This window comes from Aplidium turbinatum, chromosome 2 (assembly GCF_918807975.1).
Source record: "Aplidium turbinatum chromosome 2, kaAplTurb1.1, whole genome shotgun sequence".
Lineage (NCBI taxonomy): Eukaryota > Metazoa > Chordata > Ascidiacea > Aplousobranchia > Polyclinidae > Aplidium > Aplidium turbinatum.
The window spans coordinates 7,783,282-7,804,413 of record NC_137473.1 but is presented as its reverse complement, the minus strand read 5'-3'; the positions used below and the strand labels follow the sequence as shown (position 1 = coordinate 7,804,413).

The following is a 21,132-nucleotide window of genomic DNA, read 5'->3' as shown; positions in this document are numbered from 1 at the left end:
AGTTGAACACTTTGTTGAAAATATAATAAAATTTGTAGAAATTTATAACGTTTTCCAAGACATCTGGCTATTAACACCCCCAAGGACTTGTTTTAGACACACAGAAAGACACCAATAAATTTTGCAAATCGTAAATCGCGCAAAATTTACTCGATTTACGTTTCTTTTAACTAATTTGTGGAAGCAATTTCAGAATGGCTTACTCTGTTGGGTTTTTGTGTAGCTGAGTTTTTGGTAATCTCTAATTTTAGACACAGATTTTGCCTGTTCGTGTGTAAGAGCTACCTTTAAAAAGTTAATAGCTGTATATCTGCTAATAAATTTCATACAAATATTACCCTAAAAGTGTTTCCAGAAAGCGCTATAATCCATCATTTAAGTGTAATTTTGCAAAAATTTTCCGGGGGAGCATGCCCCCGGACCCCCCTAAAATACGCGTGCCTTCGGCACGCTCTAACCCCACCAGTTTTATTGCTTCTCTTGCTCAAGCCACCAAGATACCCCACTGCACACCAGGTGGCGATGTCTTGACTTAAATCACTTTGTTGTTCTCTTCAACTCATCAAATATTTGGCCCCCCCAAATTTTTTTCCTGGCTACGCCACTGTAGCCTCAGCTAAGCACTGATTGATCCAGTATGTAAGTAAACTTTTTCTGCGTGTAGTTTCACTTCTTTCTCGATTTGATGCGATAATAAAGCACCAGTTAGCCAACCACTGTTTGGTATCTTCGTTAATAAAGACTAGTTCTTTTTATGAAAATGAATTGGGAACAAAAAATAGCCCGATTTCACGCGGTCTTACGCGCAGTGGCCTATCAACTCAGGAAACCAATATTGCTGCTACTGTTGCTTTAAAAATCAATCATCAAATTCCACAAGTACGTTATTGGTAATGAAACAATCAAGTGCTTTTGTGTCTTGTCATGTTTGTGAAAGCAAAATCTCGAATAATGCGACTGTACAACAAAGCAGAATATTTTCTAACTGACATTGGGCATGCAAATAGAACGCCAATATTTGAAGAAGCTGGATGCGTCTTTTGAACGTTAACAGACAGGAGGTAGGCATCGGACCGAGTTTCTATGGTTGACATCTCTCTTGGAAATAGCCTCCCCACGGCCTCTTTGTGCTTTGAATTTTCTACTTGATGATGATTTGATGCCGTTGCTGAATCCTAAAATTAAAATAAAATCAATATTTTGAGTTCGATGCGAACTAGATATAGCCTTTTTCTTTCAATTAAACCCTTTGACAACCTGAAAGAAATGAACCCCAGATGGCAAACCATCTGTTTGTTTCATTGATTCCACGTCTGTAAACGTGGAATCAATGTTAAAAAACGGTTGACTTGCCGTCTGGTGCCAAACATGCAAAGTGCTTTTAAGTCCATGTTGACGATGCTTCCTGTTTAATTGAATGTTTGTCATTCATTAAAACAAAATAATCCAAGCTCAGTGGTCCCTCGCTTCAAAGCGATACTATTGCGTTCGAATCTCATCTTAAATATTTTATTTCCAGGAACGCTGTTGATCTAAACCAAAATTACCTGACAAACAACATGTAAAGATTAACTTTAATAGCTCTTAGTTTCTTGTGACTCGATTTAAATAGTATTTTCTTGCAACTTGCTGAACGCAGACATGATCGGCCGCTGCCGATGTGTTAATAATGTCACCAACACAAACAAATTTTCAATAAAATAAAACCTTACCTTCTCCTTCACTGCTCATTGTTGCCAACAGCGCCACCACCAGAATAATTTTCCAATACAACCCCATTGTGGAATTTGAAACACAATAAGAAAATCAAAGAACTTGACAAAAAGGACACAAAGAATTCAAAATATTTGTTCTAAAATATTCTGCATCATTTTACATTGATTTAGTCAAGCACTCATTACTGTTAGTCAGTATAGTCATTGCAAGCAGTCATTATCCTTTCTTGTAAAACCGCGCGGTCACATTTTGATACACAGTGTAGGTTTAAACTATCTATTTCTTCTGTAATGAAGCTCTTTTTTAATTGTATTATATTTCTGATAGCAACCCAGAACTGAAGATTAATTAACAAAACTATTTCACTGCGCATCAACAGTCTAATGATGGTAGCTTGAATAAAAAGTTCAATATCAAAAGTTTATCATTCCCTTTGATCTAATTGTAGCCTTATTTTAACCGCTTTTAGGAATGCATGTTTTTAATCTATTGGCGGATAAGAATGATATCATAATATTTCTATTGCCTCATTTTGCAACGTTGAGAAGGGATACATGGGGTACTTTTATACCGGTACCCGAGATGATTTTTGTGGCCAGGAACTTTTTTCAGACTACCTGAAAACTTAAAAACATCCAGTATTTTCTTGTTTTAATGCGTTGGCAAACAAATTATTTTTTAACAAAAGTTACGGCCCTTAATATTAAAAACTACTCCTTTTCTCGATAATTTTACTAATGTTTTCCCTTGCTGTAAGACAATTAATTTTGTTATTAACATAAAATAACACAAAATTTAAATTTTTTATATATATTTTTTAACTTTGTAATGCAACCCTTGGCTTGGTCGGTCACTGACTACAGGCAAAAGTTGAAAACAATGCCATTGAGCTGCTACTTGCAAAAAATGCAGTTAAAATTTAGTGCCTTTCCTTTTTAAAAGAAAATTTCCTGTTTGATTCAACTTTTGCCCGATCACGATTTTTTGAGTGGTCAAAATATTTTAAGCCAAGGACAACACGAAAAATAAATTAGTATTTAACAAATTGTAACTTTATCCAACAGAACTGACTTCAACTCTTTGCCTTCAAAACAAAGTGTTCATTAATTGAAATGTGAAAGTTATTATTTGCAGCGGCAATAAACGTTGTTAAACTCATTTATTTTGAAGAAGTGACGTGACTCATTTGTGTTTTTATATTATACGACTTTTAATTATAATCTATTTTTATAATTAAAAGTCGTAGGGGAAGGTGACCATAGTTGTGCAACTTTTAACATTTTAATCAAAAACTGAATCATGAGTAAAGTTAGCAAACAAACGTTATGATGTGGTTATAGTACAAGCATTTACCAACAAAAAGCACTACAAAATCAAGTTTTGCAAATAAACTGATATGTGTTTTTGACATTTTAAAACGGTGACTAAAGTTGCACAACTATGGTCATAGGTGTCCAGAGTTGTGCATTCCGATTCCTTAATTATGCAACTGCTTTGTGTAGGCTATTAACTTTAATATTGCAGTGACGTTCAAATACAAAGCGGACAGGGTCATGCGCTTACAAAAACGCATTCAGGTTTAGCAGATCTTCACTTGTCTTCCTCCATGCTGTATAGAAATGGCAATAATAGCCTACAATAGTTAACAATGGGTCTACATACAAAAACGTCGCTGTATAGCAGATGTTTTGTTTGTTGATCGATAGATTACATAGACAATAAGCAAGGAAAGAATGAAATTCAAGTCTACTTGACAAATCAGCATTCACTATTCGCAGTATTGGCACACATAGCCTACATCACAGGATCATTTGTGCATTCTTCATGAGCAGAATTTTTGCATGGCCCCGCTGAGCTTGAAGCATTCTCAGAATGCAACTTTAGCAGCTACATTTGATCTATGTCTCCAATCCCAAATACCCTTCAGAACACATCATGCAATGATGTACACATTCTCGCCCTCCATGTCACTTCCGCAGGCATTGTCAGAAGAACCATCATTTAGAACCATCATCCTCTGAAGACTCTGAATTTGACTGTATTCTGCCTTAACTAAATCCTCTGAATTTGACTTTCATCCTCTGAAGACCTCAAAGAAGAAGCTTGAGGTGTTGATTTCTTATTTTTACGTCTTGATTTGCTACCTTTTTTATGGTTTGCTTGGACCTTCTTGAAACTCTTAATTTTCTTTTTGCCTTTCAACAATTTTTACTTTATAAGCGTTTGCTTTTCAGGAGTAGCCTACTAGTAAGAATAATCGACTTTCTTCTCTTCCTTTGATTGAACTGAAGTTTACGAGGAGCTTTAGGAATTCAAAGGATAGCCTATCTGATGGAATCTGCACAACTATGGTCACCTTCCCCTATAGTAATACTATAAATACTTGTTTTGTTTTCCAATAGCATGACTTCCAAATTAATAATTAGTTTTGAATAAAAACTGTTTCAAAATACAACCCTTAGTTTGGTCGACCTATACTCACCACAGGCAAAAGGTAGAAGCAATGCCACTGAGCTGTTACTCGTAAAAAAATGCAGCTAAAATCTAATAATGTTCCTTTAACAAAATTTCATGTTTGAGACAAATTTTTGATCCATCAGGATTTTTTAACTTGTCAGAAAATTGACACGCAGCGACACGAAACAAAGTTGAATGCTTTAAAATTTTACAAAATTAACTTAAACTTTTTGACTTCAAAACAATCTGATTAATATAATTACAATAACTGAAATTTATGATTTGCGAAAGCAATAAACTTTTGATTTTTTTTGTAATGATATGTTTTAACTCATTAGTTGTTTGTGATGATTCATATTTATAGACTAGTTAATATTCATAACGTTTATTGTAAAAAAAAGTTTTGTTTGGTAATGGTGTAAGTTTCAAATAACAGTTCAAATCAGTCAAAATAAATAATTGTATGTTGTCCTTATTTAAGTCGATCGGAACAGCCACAAGAAAATCTGTATTGAATTGATTGTTCGTTTCGAAGAAATTCAGTTTTCTTATTGGGTCTTGGTTTTGCCAACGTCAGTTATCGTCAGTCTTCACCTTGATATATCAATCAATAGGCTATACACAACAATTCAACTGGAGTGGTTGTGCAATGTGCAATTGAGTCCAGAAGAGGCTGCCGCATTAAAAACATACTGACAGGCTGGTAAACTGCTGACGCTGTTATAGCAACTGACGTCAGCCACAGTTAGAACAACATCTAAACGATCTCTTAAGCTAGGATTCGATTAGACTAAATCAATATGACTCGACAGGCAGATATTTTTACAAATATTTCATTTTTACAAATAGGCTTCAATTACTAGATTTAGCTTGTCTGTGATGTGGTTTTTCCTTTTTCTGTGGGCTTGAGCATTGAGATCGATATGAAGGTCATATCTATATGTTTTAATTTGAACGCTTTATACCAGTGGTTCTCAACGGGGGCGGTAGCGCCCCCCGGGGGGGCGTTTTGATTTTTCAGGGGGCAGTATAATTACCTCGGCTTAAGGGGGGCGTTTTGATTATTAGGGGCATTCTCATTCTGGTTTAAATCATTTATCGCCCAGCGTAAAAATTTCGTCAAAGAGCTCGTATCTTCGTGGTAGCATTTCCTACCTCATACCTGGTGGAAAAGGGATTCAGCTGTGCTGTTCTGCTACATACCAAACAGCAAAACCCACTTGACAATTGACATAAGAAGTGATCATCGAATGTTTCTCACTGGCTTTACAGAGACTGGCAACTAGCTTGATGTAATTCGCTCTGCTTGGCTTTTTGCTTGGCATTGAGCACTTTTTGTAGTATTAATAGTATTTTTTTTCGCTTTTCGTAATTAATCGTTTTTGTTGGGGGGCGGTAAAATTTTGCGAGTTCATGAAGGGGGCGTTGGGCCAAAAAAGGTTGAGAAACACTGCTTTATACCATAGACAGATAATTGATAGCAACTTGATTGGATTAAATTGCATAATTCAAAAACAATACATACAATAAAAAAGATAACTACATAAATTCAAATGTTTTCGACAAAACTTTCTGCCCTCTTCAAGAAAATAACTTAATTCATCTAAACAAAACAACAGATATTCGTAAAATATGACTGAAATTACAATCTGCACTGAGCTACGTATAAACATAACTGAAGAACAAAAACAAAAGGTGTTAACATTCTGTTGTAAACAATGCGGGAGTGTGGTCACAACACATGCTCACAACTAACTGTTTGAAATGACTTATACGTAATCAGGACACGTATTCAATAGTTTTAATAATTCTGAAAAATCCCTTGCAAGCGGAAGAAAACATAAGATAAATAAACATACCACTTCCTTTCTTAAAAAAACGACAAACATAAAACAAAAAAATAACAACTGTTCAAAGCTTCTAAGCAGTGGTGCCAGATTTTTATCAGAGATTAAAGTAAAAATAACTATATTTTCCAGCACGTCTACAACCAACCATACAAAATAAAAGTCAGATTCAGAAATTTGTATAAATTATTGACAAAAATGTACTGATCTTTTTGTTGAAATAGCTTTTAATAGATTGCAAGATATTAAAAAGAAGTTTTTTTGTTATATTACAAAAAATGCGAAACGTCTGGTGGCCTACAATGCAAGTTCTTTCACGATTTAAATACGTGAAAACGATAAACCAGCAAAATAGTAAAACCTGAAAAAAGACATTGCAAATTACAATCATAAGTTTGCAGCAGGCCGTCCGCAAACACGCCAAAAGAACGAATGAAAGTTCAACAAACAGACCACGTACTTACCTAAAACATGTTGTCATAGTAAGATTGAAATTTATCCAAACTTTCACGAATGTTTTAACACAAAAGTAAACAGTTGTTTAGCAGAAATGAACCTTCTTTGACACTAGATAACGGTCAAGGGACTCTGCCTTTTTCCACTCTTGAGCAGTGGCGGCGACTCGGTCTAAATATTGGGGCAGTTGTGAAGCATCTACTGAAGCGATTCGTACTGAAAGGATGGAGCAATCCCTCATTTGTGCATGTTGGAGCGGAATAGTCCGACGCCAATGCGTAAGCGGCCGAGCCGCAGCCAGGCCCTTTGACATGACCTACATTGAAACCAACAAACTCATTTCAGTAAAGTAGGCTTTAGCCTAATAAACTTAAAACGTGAATATCCTGCAATTGAAAACTAGCTTTAAAGAATGTTAACAGAAAGTATTAAATGACAAACTAAAACAAGACTCTACTTAAACTGCCGATTGCACTGCTACACTGTTAACTGAAAACTAGAGAATGAACCAACACGAAAAAAACCAAGAGAAGCCAAGCCAGGCAATCGGCAAACCCACACTGCGCTGTCGGCAAGATAGATGTGGTGCGTGATGATACGCGCTACACCACACCCTCTCCAGCAAAAGCATTTCGGAAGAGTGGGGGCCGGTGTCGGACGAGGCCCTGGAGTCCCGAGGAGTTCTTCTTCCACTACGAGCGTATTGGTGGTCCGTCTAGGTCAGTGATTCCCAACCGCGGCTCTTAGAGCCGCATGCGGCTCCAAGCTAGCCTTCTTGCGGCTCTCATTGACCCCTGAAAATCCCACAAAAAATGTATTTATAATAATTAGGGCTATTTTTTGACTTGTCAAAATTGTTTACGAAGTCAAAATTGTTTACAAACTGCATTGTCGTTGTGTCGTAGAGGTTGCACTGTCATTGAACTTTTCATTTTACACAGTGATGCCAGGTTGTTTTTTGAAAACAAGCAAGTGAATCTTAAAAACAAGCCCAAAACAGGCAAATCAACACAAAAACAAGCCCAATAATTTGCAACCAATACCAATTAGCATAAAGCACGCGGTTTAACAGTTTTCAGCTTGGCGATGAAGTTTGGATTGCTGATTTGGCGTTTTATGTTGATATCACTAGATTCACTACACACCTTTCTACTCTAAATCGAACTCTACAAGGCAATAGCAAGTTTTGTCACAATTTGTACAGCACAGCAATTGCTTTTGCAAGCTTTGTCTTTGGAAAACGCAGCTTGCAGGTGGTATTACAACACATTTCCCGTTAATGTTAATGCGGCGGTTGAACTCATCAAAATAAATTCATTCCGTTAATATTTTCCAATGATGAACATGTTTGCAAATCCTATTGCAGTTAATGTGGCCACTGCTCCTGATAATTTTCAATTGGAGTTGCTAGACAAATATCGAGCTCAAACAATTATTTCAAAATAAAGACCTACTTGAATTTTGGAGTTGAGTTCCAGAGGGAAAGTATCCCAACTTGAAAACCAATGCCCAGAAAAACGCCTCTGTATTTGGATCAACTTACGTATGTGAAGCACTTTTCAGCAAAATGATCACAATCAAAAATAAATATCGCAATCGGTTGACCGATGACCACCTCAAGCAGCTACTGCATCCTCTGCAATTGCGCCTCGCTTTGACAAACTTGTTAAAGCTCAAAGCCAATGCCAAGTTGGACATTAAATTGATTTGTGTTATTTTTCTTGTTGGTGTTGCTATTCGTTGGTACATGCTTTCATGCTTTAAAATTTTCGTTATAATTACTTGAGTGTTTTCATGCGGCTCCATACGTAGTCTGAAGTTTGAAATTTGGCCCCGACACCAAAAAAGGTTGGGAACCACTGGTCTAGGTAGTCGCACTGATGGATTGGTCTTCAGCGATTTTTGTCAAGAGTTGTGCGCCTGGAAAAATAGGTGTTTCTATTTCAGTCGCAGGGGCTGGTCGTCCACAGGCCCGCAGAGACCCGAGAAAAGCGAGTGGTCTGAGCCTACGCTACAGCTCGGCGAGAAAGAGACAGAATGGCCTCTTAGTAACGAAGCGTAGCTGGTTGGATGCCTGCATAGACAGGGAGATAGTTCGATGGTGTTGGTCGCAGACATTTAGTCACGATAAGCAAAGCGTCATTTATGGCTGGGTCAATTTGATGGCATTGGATACCACGACTCTAAATAGGCGCACAGTGTTCTGCTGGAGTATGAGCTGCCGCAATGGTGGCAATGGGCAGAGTGTCATCTCTGCCTCCCCAGCCAGAGCCCATCAGTCGTCTTAGAAAGCTGTGTGCTTGTTGAAATCCTTCTGCCCAGTGACTTCAAGTCCTGACGGCAAGTGAGCGACCCGTTCAGGACCACGCAAAGACACTTAGGGTTTGGGCAGAAAGACAGGGTTCCTCTGTCGGTCCAAACCCCATCCCACACTTCGCTTCCCGGTTGTTTAAATGGAACGTTTTTGTCACTGCTTTGGTTTCGCTGTGCTTCAATCTCCATCTCTGAAGGTATACCAAGAATGTCGAAATGTCCTGTTGTAGGGTGCCTTCCAATTTTTCCCAGTGATTCAACAGGTGTAGAATAGCCAAATTATTGGCATGGATGTACTTTACTGGTAACGTGCTTAGCAGGTCGTGGGTGTAGATGTTAAACAAAAGGAAGGTCAGGATAGATCTCTGAGGGAGACTATTTTTAAGGCGTCGTAACCTGCTTGGTTTACCACTTCTAGTGGCGATAGAAAAACCTCTGTTGTAGGACCATGCGCCTGTCCGGAAACAGGTGGAGCAGTTTGCCAGTGAGGACTTGGTGCCATGCGGTGTCGTATAGGCGGCTGTGAGGCCGAGAAACACAGCACAGGGCTTCTTCTTTGCCTCAAAGCAGTCTTTGATATCTTGAGTGATGAGAGTGATTTGATCTGCAGTAGATCTTCTACGTCGAAAGCTAACTTGCTCCCGGGACAAGAATGGGTCTATAATTGGTTCGACTCGAGTGTAGATGAGGCGTTCGATAATTTTAAAGGGCATGCAGAGAAGAGATATAGGTCGATAGCTCTTTAGATCTTCTTGTGGCTGGTGAGGCTTAGGGATCGCGACTACTTTGGCTCCTCTCCCGATTTTGGGGATTTGAGTTGGCATGAGCAGAAAGACAGGAATTTGTGCAGTCAATACTTCATAGCGGTGCCAGCATGGATTAGTGTGCCAGCAAAATCGGAGCAGATGTTTTCAGGACCAGGTACCTTACTGGTCTCACTTGGCTGGAAGGCAGCGGTAAACCTACCCAATGTGAATTCACCGGAGACGCCCTCCCTGTCCGGTGCCGGAACCCTCCAGAGATCGGATGTCTTCCTCCCTACAAGCCCGAAGAACTTTCGGTCGCCTGCTCTATAGGTCCCGTTTTTTATCAATTGTGATGCGATGTTATTGGCAGATGCATTGTTATTAGCTTTTACTGCCTATGCTATTAATGTTATTGGCATTGTATTAATTACATGTTGAATGACGTTTCATAAATGTTTAGCTGCATTCAGTGGCTACGTTTTTAAACAAACTCTTTATTTCATGTATGTAAAATATTCCTCCTCTCCAACAGTTGCTGTTACCCTTCTAAAATTTTCTTTTTAGCTAAGTCACTGATTCGAGCATAACGTTAAGCTGCACCGGATAGGAAGAGTCCCGCTTGAAAAAAGTCCCGCTAAATTATCGTGAGATTGTTTACAGTTACACCAATATAGTTGAGATCAGTTAGAATTAAATCGTTTCAAATCAGTTTTGATGAAGACTAGTGTTTGGGGGTTATATTTCTTGATTAAGCTTTCTATACATCTGCAATGAAATAAAAGAATGATTTCCTTTCTAAGGACATGTAGAAATTGAGACTATTATTTTTTAGCAATGTTCGCTATCTAGCAGCCAACTACATTCCACCTATTGTTTGTTTTTACTAAAATTTATATGTCTAGTTTTGTAAAAAAACATTATCAGTGGCCTATTTCTCCAAACCATTATGCAATATTACAGGTTAGTTTGGCATCTTTTACTGCAAACGTCCAACTAAGATTCCGCTATGATCATGAGATTGTACGGAAAAGTTCTACTTCTGATGGTGCTCTTGCTGATTACAATGAATAGTCAAGGAGAAGGTGAATATTTCATTTGTTGCGTTACTTCAAAAGTACCGTTGAAGCTTTTTTAGTTCAGAATTAACACCAAAAATAAATCAATGTAGGCCTAAGCAAAAAATAATGCTGTGATTTACTGATAGGTGCTTGGAAACAAGGACCTTGTGCGAAAGTTTCATTTTCATTTATAGTAATAGGCTAGTTACGTTCTTTTTTCATGCACTTTTTAGTCTGAATATCGTCACTCCATGGGAAATGTTGTCAAAATCAAGTGAAAGACCTTGTAGGTGGCATTTTACCTGTGAGCTCTAAGCCTATTACAATAAGCAAGTAGCCTACCTTGATGTAAAATTTTTAAGTAGTGCTTGTATTTTGTTCTTGGACGATTTACTAAGTATAACTACAAGTGTTTATGGAATATCTGTAATTTGAAATACTTCAAACTAACTACATAGATTGTGATTGTTTAAATTCTCATCCTAAAAGTTCAAAGTTAATTTCAACTACGTATGATGAATGTAATTGTATTGCAATTCATGTTTTCCAAGCTCAGAATTTCTTGTTGATTTGGTCGCATATTGAGTTCTGACATGTTACTTGAAGATTTGACTGAGAATGGAGCGCAGCTGTTCAAGGTCGTTGAGAGGTTAATTTGTATAATGAGGGGTAACACTTTTAAAATCATCCAAGTTTTTTTTCCAAACAGAATTAGTTTTCTCCCCAATAAAATGAAGTTGATGTAAATGAAAAACGCCCTTAAAATCATCCCAGGTCTAAAAATACTTCTTGGAGCCCGTTGTCAATGCCATAGCTGCTGCATATGAGCGCAGACAAGAGCACACAAAGCTCTTTACACAACCTACGTCATTATAATACTAAGCAAAGGGTAGTTGACCGATACCTTGGTATTTAATACGACAGCACCATAAACGACAAGTTCACACACAGCTTGAGTCTAACTAAGCATGCATATCTGACTTGGTGTAAAGTCAAACAATAGAATAGTTTCTGTCATCGAGTATTGCATCACAATGCAAAAAGATATTTTGTAGAAACAACTGCGTATTTTTTCTTAATAAAATTATCATTTATAGACAAATTAAAAACTTAAAAATTGAATGAGACTGTCCACCAGGCATTTAGTTAAATAACATGATGGAGGCTACGTTTTTCTGGTGCAAACTAAGCTGAACTATCACAAGATGTATGAGGTGATAACCTGCTTTTATTCTGGCGTTTTATCAATCAGTCACAACTGACTTTTTTAGGGGGCTAGATCAGGTTGTAATTACCAGTTTGGTATGGAAAACCACAGAACCATGCTGCTGTCAACCAACCAAACATGCAAAATGAAGTTCAACTTTCAAACAAAAATTATCACGCGCAAAGTTTGAAACTAGAAAAATGAGTTTAAACGTAATCAATCAATAAGAAACTTAAATAGTGGCAGAGCGGGGAGAGAGTGAACCGTTTGAGTCATGAAGAATGAAACTGCACAGTTTCCAATCAGCATGAAAACAATTTAAATGCATCAGACAAGCACTTACAATAGTTTTTTAGAAACAGTGGAAACAAAGATGCCATCATTATGATTCATTACATGGGGCTTTTGATAAATAAAAGAACTTTTAGAAGACATTCGTTTTTGATAATCACTTATAACTTTTAGAATTGCTTCATGTTATTTTATGAGCTGAAGTTATGCCATGCGTGCAGGGAGCTGATTTTTCCGGGCGTTGATATTTAAAAGCTTTTTTGTCTTGATTAAATAATACGAGATTTAAATCTTATTTTGTTTGGTCAACATTATTTAAATTGCAATCAATCATCAGTGGCCGAGTGGTTAGCGCGTTGGGCTCGCAGTCGAGAGCCTGCATGTTCGACTCCAGCCACCCGCACTACTGTTGTTTCTCTGGGCAAGAAAGTTTACGATAATTACCTCTACCCAGTGATCGATTTCGAGTAATGGGTAGTACCAAATTTAAGTCATAAGCAGAGTAGACAACCGGAAACAGACATTGCCGTCGGCTGCAGCGTGGGTTAGGTGTATGTCGGAAGGGGTACACCGATGCATAGCGCTCAAGTCCGCTTTCCCGCAATGCAGGATAAAGATAAACAAACAAACAAAAACAAACCTTATTTATCTTGTGATAGCTCGGCTTAGTTTGCACCAGAAGAACGTATATCAGGTTATTTAAATTAAAAACTTTTATATATTTAGCTTGAAATGAGAGTTTGATTCCGAAACTCATCAACCGATCATTGGTTCGGAGGAGCGTCGAAGGAACAATTGGTGGCGGGAAATTGATTTCCAAAAGAAATGTTCAACAATTTCCATTTGCTAAAATATATTCACGTAAAGACTAATTGTGTATGGTAGTTAAACCACCTTCCTCAGTAAACTAAATGCGTCTTTCTAGAACACCAGTGTCATGTAATCGGATTTCTTGTTGTGATCACGCAATAACAACATTTTATGAGATTGAAATTGTTTGAAAAACTCTATATTTTGTAAATCTATCAACACACAAATTTTTTCTCGACTCTTTTGTTTGACTTGTTCATCTACATTTTCTAAATATAGCCTACTGATTAATTGAGTGACTTCCATTGCAATTTAAAATGCAAAGAAAAGGAACCACAGTTTACAGTTACCAAGAAAGGAAGCTCAAGTGTGTGAGTACCGTACGGATTTAATAGCTTTTGTAGCGCAAAACGTCTGCGTTTTGTTATAACGTCCATGTTTTGCCGCTTCTACCTTTTTCTAGACCTCTACTATAATTTGGCGCAGCGTGGTCCAACTTCTTTTCATCGCGGGCCAAAATATTATTTTTTTTTATCTTGCGGGCCAATGTTTTAAATAGCGATTCAATGGCTTATTGCTGGCAAATTATACATAGCCTATGTCTATGGCATATAGTTACTACTCTCTAAGTCTAAAACCTCTACAGCTTGTTTCACCCTAAATAGGGGATCATCTTTAAATATATCAACTTTAGATTTTAATTTCGGCAATAGCGTTGGTATCCACGAGAATCGTAGTTGTGGCCATGCGAACGCAAGCCTAAAGAGCCTCGTTTCCAAGTTGATTTCTATTTTTGGTTTTACTTTTGTCCATTGCCGCAAACGTAAATTCGCAAATGTATGTAGGCCTACTTCCAAACATCAAGTGGCCTACAGGTTCAGAACAGCATCTTTTAAAAGGGAAACTTCTCCTTTGACACTAACTTCTAAAAGCTTGCAGGATTTCCCATTTTCTTTGACAGCAAAAACGGATCCTTCTGAAGTTCACATAATTGGAGTTGAAGCTCTGGGGGCTGACTAACTCCAACATAAAGGGGAGATGTTCCACCAACGGACAGGGTACGACCAACGGACCACCCTTCTATTTCTTGAAATAAAAGCTGGAAGCACGAAAAATGTTATTGTGGTATCGAGATTAACCTTTTTGGTTTTGGAAATCTTCCTTGCGGGGACCTGTGATTTTTTTTCGTATTGTTATGAAGGAAAGTATGGTTTACAAGGTAGAAAGTAAATTTTGAACATTTTTCTTCTGCAATTTTTTTCACCCATCGGTTTATTTTTTCAAGACTATTTTTTGTTTGCTGATTGCTTATTCATTGATTAATAAAATTGCAATGACTTAAATGTTTAAATTTTATCCATCATTAAACTAGGCCATAAAATCCAAAAACTATCATGTATCTGACCAACGGACCACCCCCTTGTTTGACCATTGGGTCACTAGCTAATTGTTCAACAATGTCTTCCTTCATATATTCAGACTAAAAATGTCAGAAATTAAAACAACTAGCAATAAAACAGAGTTTTTTAGTTCGGAAAATCTCAACAAAGCTGTCGAAGATGCTTTGAAACAAAACATTTTTGTTCGAAAGTCGGCGAAAAAATATAATATACCACGAACAACGTTGCTCGTTATGTTAAAGAATGAATGAATGGATAGTGAGAAAACTACTGCACCAACACCCGTGGCATCTACAAAACGCCTGTCTGATATCTTAAAGTTTTCTGCAACTTTAGAAAAATATGAAATTTGAAAAGAGTAAAATAAACACCAAAAATACTTGAATCTCGTATTATGAAATTGAATTGAATATGAAAATATAAAATGAAATTTCATAATAAAAGCATATTTCTAGTGCTTATTGCTTATGTTGTTGTGTTGTTTGTATGTTGTTCGTGTATTAAATACTCCAAAATAAGCTCCAGTGCATCAGCTTTTTGCCAAGTAGAAGTGACCCGTTGGTCGAATAGCAGTGGCCCGTTGGTCGTATAGGGGTTTGACCAACGGGGCACTTTTTATTATCATTTAAAAATTAATTTTCGGAAGTTAGTAGTAGGAAAATTAAGAAAATTTTTTGGCGGAATATACCAGGGTATGTGACCTACGGTTATGCCAAAAAAGGAGGACGCATGCCCTTTGTATGGACAGAAAATAACAAATATGTGAAAAATGACCCGTTGGTGACACATCTCCCCAACTAAATTCCAATTAATCATCACTTTATACATCTTGTGATGGCTTAGCTTAGTTTGCACCAGAAGAAAGTAGGCTATATCAAGTTATTTAAGTTAAAAGCTTTTTATATTTTTAGCTCGAAATGAGAGTTTGATCCCGAAACTCACCAAACGATCATTGGTTCGGAGGAGCGTGGAAGGAACAATAGATGGCGGGAAATTGATTTCCAAAAGAGATGCTCAACAATTTTTATTTGCTAGAATATATCCACGTCGTAAAGGCTAATTGTGCATGGTAGTGAAACCACCTCCCTCAATAAGCTAAATGCGTCTTTCTAGAACACCAGTGTTATGTAATCGGATTTCTTGTTGTAACCACGCAATAATAACATTTCATGAGATTGAAATTGTTTGAACAACGTTTTATTGATGCAAGTCTATATTTTGTGAATCTATCAACATCTCTGAACGGAAATCTTTTAAAATTTTTCTTCGACGCTTTTTGCTTGACTTGTCCTTTTACATTTGCGAAATATGCAGATTAATTGAGTGACTTCCATTGCAATATAAAATGCAAAGAAAGAAATCACATTATACTGTACAGTTACCAAGAAAGGCAGCTCAAGTTTGTGAGTAGGCTACCGCGTACGGGTTTAATAGCTTTCATAGCGCAAAACGTATGCGTTTTGTTGTAGCCTAACGTCCACGTTTTGTGGCTTCCACCTTTTTCTAGACCTGTAGGCTACTATAATTTGGCACATCTTGTTTTTCGTTGTGCTGGTCAGAAATACAAACGAACTGAACTGAACCTGTTTGTCACTGAAGTGCAACTTTGACAAAATTATAGATAAGCCAATAAGCCATTTACAATCAGCAATGAGAGTTAAGAAATAGTAGATTAAAACTATTATCAGCTTTCCTGATACAAAAAATTAAAAAAAGACTGAACTTCCATGATATAGGAAATTTAAAAAAGACTGAATTTCCTGATACAGGAAACTAAAAAAAGACTGAATTTCCTGATACAGGAAACTAAAAAAAGACTGAATTTCCATGATACAGAAAATTTAAAAAAGACTGAATTTCCATGATACAGGAAATTTATAAAAGACTGAATTTCCATGATACAGGAAATTTATAAAAGACTGAACGAAAGAAAAAAGCGTTAGATTAAACCGACAGCATTTCCGATTTCTGCAGAAATATCTAACCGGAAGTGGGCACTTTGAAAGTTGTCGTTATCGCTATCATAATGCCAAAAGAGCGCGCTTCTACTCCTTACTAGATTCACTAGTCCAGTGGTTCCCAACCGGGGGGGAATTCCCCACTAGAGGGGGGAATTTTGCAATATTCAGGAGGGAATTTTGCAATTTTCGGGGGGGAATTTGGTTTTAGGATTGCAAACCTTTTTAAGCCTAATAAGTTGGCCTAGACTAGAGCGTTAAAGAGGAGATTGTTATTAGATTAACTCCCGATTATTTAAGCAACTGTGCACTGACATGGATGCAAACCATTACGTAGGCCTACTTTTGTTTCATGCAAATACTCGATGACTTTCAAGAGGAAACGTAACCAAGCGAGTGTTTGAGCTCAGAGACGAGCTTAAATTATTTTTTGACTATTAAATAAAATTGGAATTTGTTTCATTGCTGAATGATGACAGATGGATTAGATTTCTTGCTTATTTGGTTGATATGTTTGGTCCATTGAATAAACTAAATCTGAAAATGCCAGGGAAAAACATCTATTCAATTACCATCTCCGTTTAAAGCAGATTGCGCATCAACATGGGTTATCGGTATCCATGAGCAATTGACATATTGATACCATGTGAATTTACAAACTGTACTGCTTCCATGCTGCTCAAGGCAAGTTGGAGGAGAGTGGTTGATTTATGTCACTGTCATTACGAGATTGTCTTAAGCTACTAGAAGGCTCTGCTGTTCTGGTCGCAGGGGAACTACGTTTTGTCTGGCCTCTACATTTTGACCAGCCTGGCTTGGGTGGCTCTTCCAGGAACAAATGCCAGTACCGCTCAGCATTTAAAGATGCTTTGGAAGCTTTCACCAGCAAGCTTGGTAATTAATCACTGGATTTCTCTTGTTCAATGGATTTTGGCCATTAAATGTGTAATTCCTATCCCAACGTGGCAGAGAAAGCAGCTATTCGCGCAGTATCCTTTCGTTTGCTTCCACTTGTCTATACAAATCAGGTTTTTCAACTCGTGCAAATGAAAACAAAACAAAAAAACAGATTAGACGTGGAGAAGGATATTCGTTGTGCTCTTTCCAAAACTCTTCCACCACATTTATGAGTTGTCGAAACAAACAATCACAAGCTTCACACAGACTGTTAAATGCCTTGACTCTTATATTTTGAATGTATTTTTTGAATAAAATACTTTTCACCAACGTTCTTCATTAATTAAATTATTTTAGTATGAAAAGGAATATTACAGAGTAAAAAGCTTATTACAAGCGAAATTTTAGTTTATCTTCCAAGACTTGGATTAAAATATTAATGTAAACGGGTTTTTAACAAACTAAACTTATAGGAGGGAATTTAGATTTGAATATTGACTAAAAGGGTCCACCGGATAAAAAAGGTTGGGAACCTCTGCACTAGTCGATGAAAAATAACGCGCTACCACTCAGGAACTCGAATGAAAAGTAGCGTGCGCTCCCGCTACTTTTACGCGCCACTTCTGTCTTGAGCTGACACAGGAAAACTCTATTTAAGTACCGCGTGATGATAAAATGACCTTGAAAGCAAACAAATGATATGAAGATTCCGTTTCAGGTTTGCTTACACTCCATTTCAAAATTGTTATGGAAAACACGTTTTAGGTGGAATTTTTTTCTCCTGCATTTGTCACGCCAGTGTCTTCATCAAAAAGCTCTAAAAAAACTTTTTTTTTCATTTTAAATTGGAAAGTAGTATTGAAAACTTAGTTTTTTTAGTGTGGCAGATAAGCCAAAAGCGGATGTAGTTTCGAACCCCCTTGATTTAAAACCACTACGTCATACCCGCAAGTACCAACTTAGAAAAACTTAACTTGCTGCAACTGTCGCTATGACAAACAATCATCCAATACGTTTGTTATGAAACAATGAAGTGTTTTTGTGTCTTATTATGTTTGTGAAAGAAAAATCTCGCATAATGCGACTATATAACAAAGCAGAATATTTTTCAGGTGACATTAAGCATGCAAATAGAACGTCGATATTTGAAGAAGCTGGATGTGACCTTTGAGCGTTAACAGACAGGAGGTAGGCATCGGATCGAGTTTCTTTGGTTGACATCTCTATTCGAAATAGTCTCCCCACGGTCTCTTTGCGCTTTGATCTTTCTACATCATGATAATTTGATGCCGTTGTAGAATCCTATATTTAAAATGAAATCTAGTATTTTTAGTTTGATGTAAAATAGATGTAGCCTAACAATTTATTTTTTCAATTCACCATTGGCAACTTGGAAGAAAAGACTCGATATGCAAAATGTTCTGAGTTTACATGTTGGCGAAGCTTCTTGGTTGAACGTTTTTAACTTATTGAAACGAAATAACATTTATCATTTATCCAGCTTCAGGCTCTGTAGGTTTTAGAACAAAGTATTGCTTTCGAATGTCATCTTAGGCTACATATGATTTTAGAAACGCTGTTGATCAGAACCAAAATTACCCGACAACAAACGTAAAAGGACTAATTTTGGAAGCGCTTAATTCTTTCAACTCCCTCAAACTTGATTTAAACTATACTTTCTTACAATTGTGTAAAATCATATGTGATCACACATCGCCAATATGTTCAAAATCTTTCTGTTGAAGACATAAACAAGTTTTTAATAAAATAAAGATGTTAGTCTCTCTCCTTGATTGTTTATTGTTGCCAACAGCGACACCAAGAGTATAATTTTACAATACAATCTCATTGTAGAAGTTGCAAAGAAGTTGCAAAGATAAAAAGAAAACCAAAAGACTTGATAAAAAAAGACACAATCTTCGTTTTAAAATATTCTGCATTATTTTACATTGATTTAGTTAAATTGTCATTACTGTTAGTCAGTAGTCATTGCCAGCAGTAAGTGGTTATCACATTCTTGTAAAACTGCACGCTCACATTTATGTCTACAAATGAAATTAAAATTTCCTAATTTCTTTCTACATTGTTGTGGGACTAACCTACATCTACAACAAATAAATTATTTTTATTTTTTATTTTAGTAGTCTATGACAAGAAACTTTTAAAAAGTTATCAATTGCTCCAAAGGTCCTATCCATGTGTCACCAACGGAACATCCAATGGGACCTTTGGAACAGTATTTAAACACTCTTGTTAAACATGTAATCTGGGGGTGTTACTGGGCTCACTGACATATGGCAATAACACTTATTTACACCCCCCACCCTGAAATTTTGTGCTGACTACGCCCATGTACATATCGTTAGTTGAAACTATACCTTAGCTATTTCTTCTGTAATGAAGACGTTTCTTGATTGTTTTACATTTCTCAAAAGCAACGTAGGATCGCAGATCATTCTCAAAATTATTTCACTGCATTACTAAAAATGTAACGACGACATCAGAAGCTTTGATCTTGTTGTAGCCTAATGCCGTTAACGTTCTTTGCAAACGTTAACATCCAGGTGTATTTCTTGCCTCCCTTTAAAACATGTTTGTGCAGTAACATTGACATGGGGTCTAGGGAATGCTTTTAAATTCCTAAACTTTTATACTTGAACTGAAAGGTTTTTCGGATGCTTGAAACATTGAAAGGCAACCAGAAAAAGTAAAGAAAATTACCGTGTATTTTCTTGCTACATTGAGTTTGCAAACAAAGCATTATTTACAGAAAACTCTAGCACGTAAAGTAAAACTATTTCTTTTCTTAATGATGTTACTAATTTCGAGTGTTATGAGGTATTTTAACATTGTTTTCAGTTTTAAATAGCACAAATTTTCAACATAGGTAAAGGTGAGTCCCATGCTTGATTCCAAGCATCGGGAGATGAGAAAATGAGGTTTTCGTTATACTAAGCTTTCGGCACTAACGAGAGTTGGGTGGTCAGTTCCTTTCTCTCGGCCGCCTTTCCTTCAGCAACTACGCCCACCCAATTTATTACACCCTGGGTAGAGGTTAGCACTGAGCAGTGCTCATCAATAACCAGCTTAAACCGGGAGTCGAACCAGGATTGCACGATTGGAAAGCGAGCGCCTCATTTGCTGCGCCATCCCACCGTATAGAAAAGTCGAAAGCAATAGCACTGAGCTGCAACTTGTTCAAAAATGCAGTTAAATTTTGAGTGATGTTCCTCTTTGAAATAAACTTTCACGTTTGCTACAAACTGTGACCAATCACGATTCTTTAAGTGGCCAAAAATTTTTAAGCTATCGACAACACGAAACGGAAGTTGATATTTAACGCGTTAGAATTTCATTGAACAGAACTGGCTTCAACTCTTTGGCTTCAGAAACTACCACGAATAACCTATCAAAGCTTTGTCAGCTCCAGCATAAAAATTCAAAACCAAACCAATAAATACTGGAATAACAAGCCAGATATTTCCCAATGTTAAACAGTGAAAAAATTTCAATCGATAGCTAAAGTTTAGAGTTAGACTGTATTCTAGACTTGTTTAAAACTGCAAGAATTTGCTTGGCTAATAATAATTAAAATTTTAGGCATGCTCCGTCGCAATGGGCCAACTACAGACATGGCATTTTTAAATATTTAAATCAGCTCGCTTTGTAAGCTTCGCCTTCCAAAAAAGACGGCAATGGAGGAAATGTGGTTCAAGAATATCAACCTGTTTTTAATTGATTTTTAACAACTAAACCACTTTTTACATAGTCTATGACTGTATGACATCAGAATTGTTGAAACTCTTAGCTCGTCGAGTCCACATTCTTTAAACTGGCTGCATATATCTGATGTATATATCTCGATCGTGTTGTTTTTGTACAGTAGCCTCAGCTAAGCACTGATTGATCCAGTATGCAAGTAAACTTTTTCTCGTGTAGTTTCACTTCTTTCTCGATTTGATGCGATAATAAAGCA

At 36.9% G+C, this 21,132-nt stretch overlaps 1 long non-coding RNA gene across 1 annotated transcript; it reads right to left on the bottom strand.

Moving 5' to 3' along the window:
- Window positions 1-913: 913 nt before the first annotated feature.
- On the bottom strand, window positions 914-1,860 carry LOC145785701 (uncharacterized). The gene is made up of 2 exons (XR_014291206.1): window positions 1,713-1,860; window positions 914-1,175 (listed from the first exon to the last, which is right to left on the bottom strand). It is a non-coding gene; the product is annotated as an uncharacterized LOC145785701 (long non-coding RNA).
- Window positions 1,861-21,132: the final 19,272 nt, after the last annotated feature.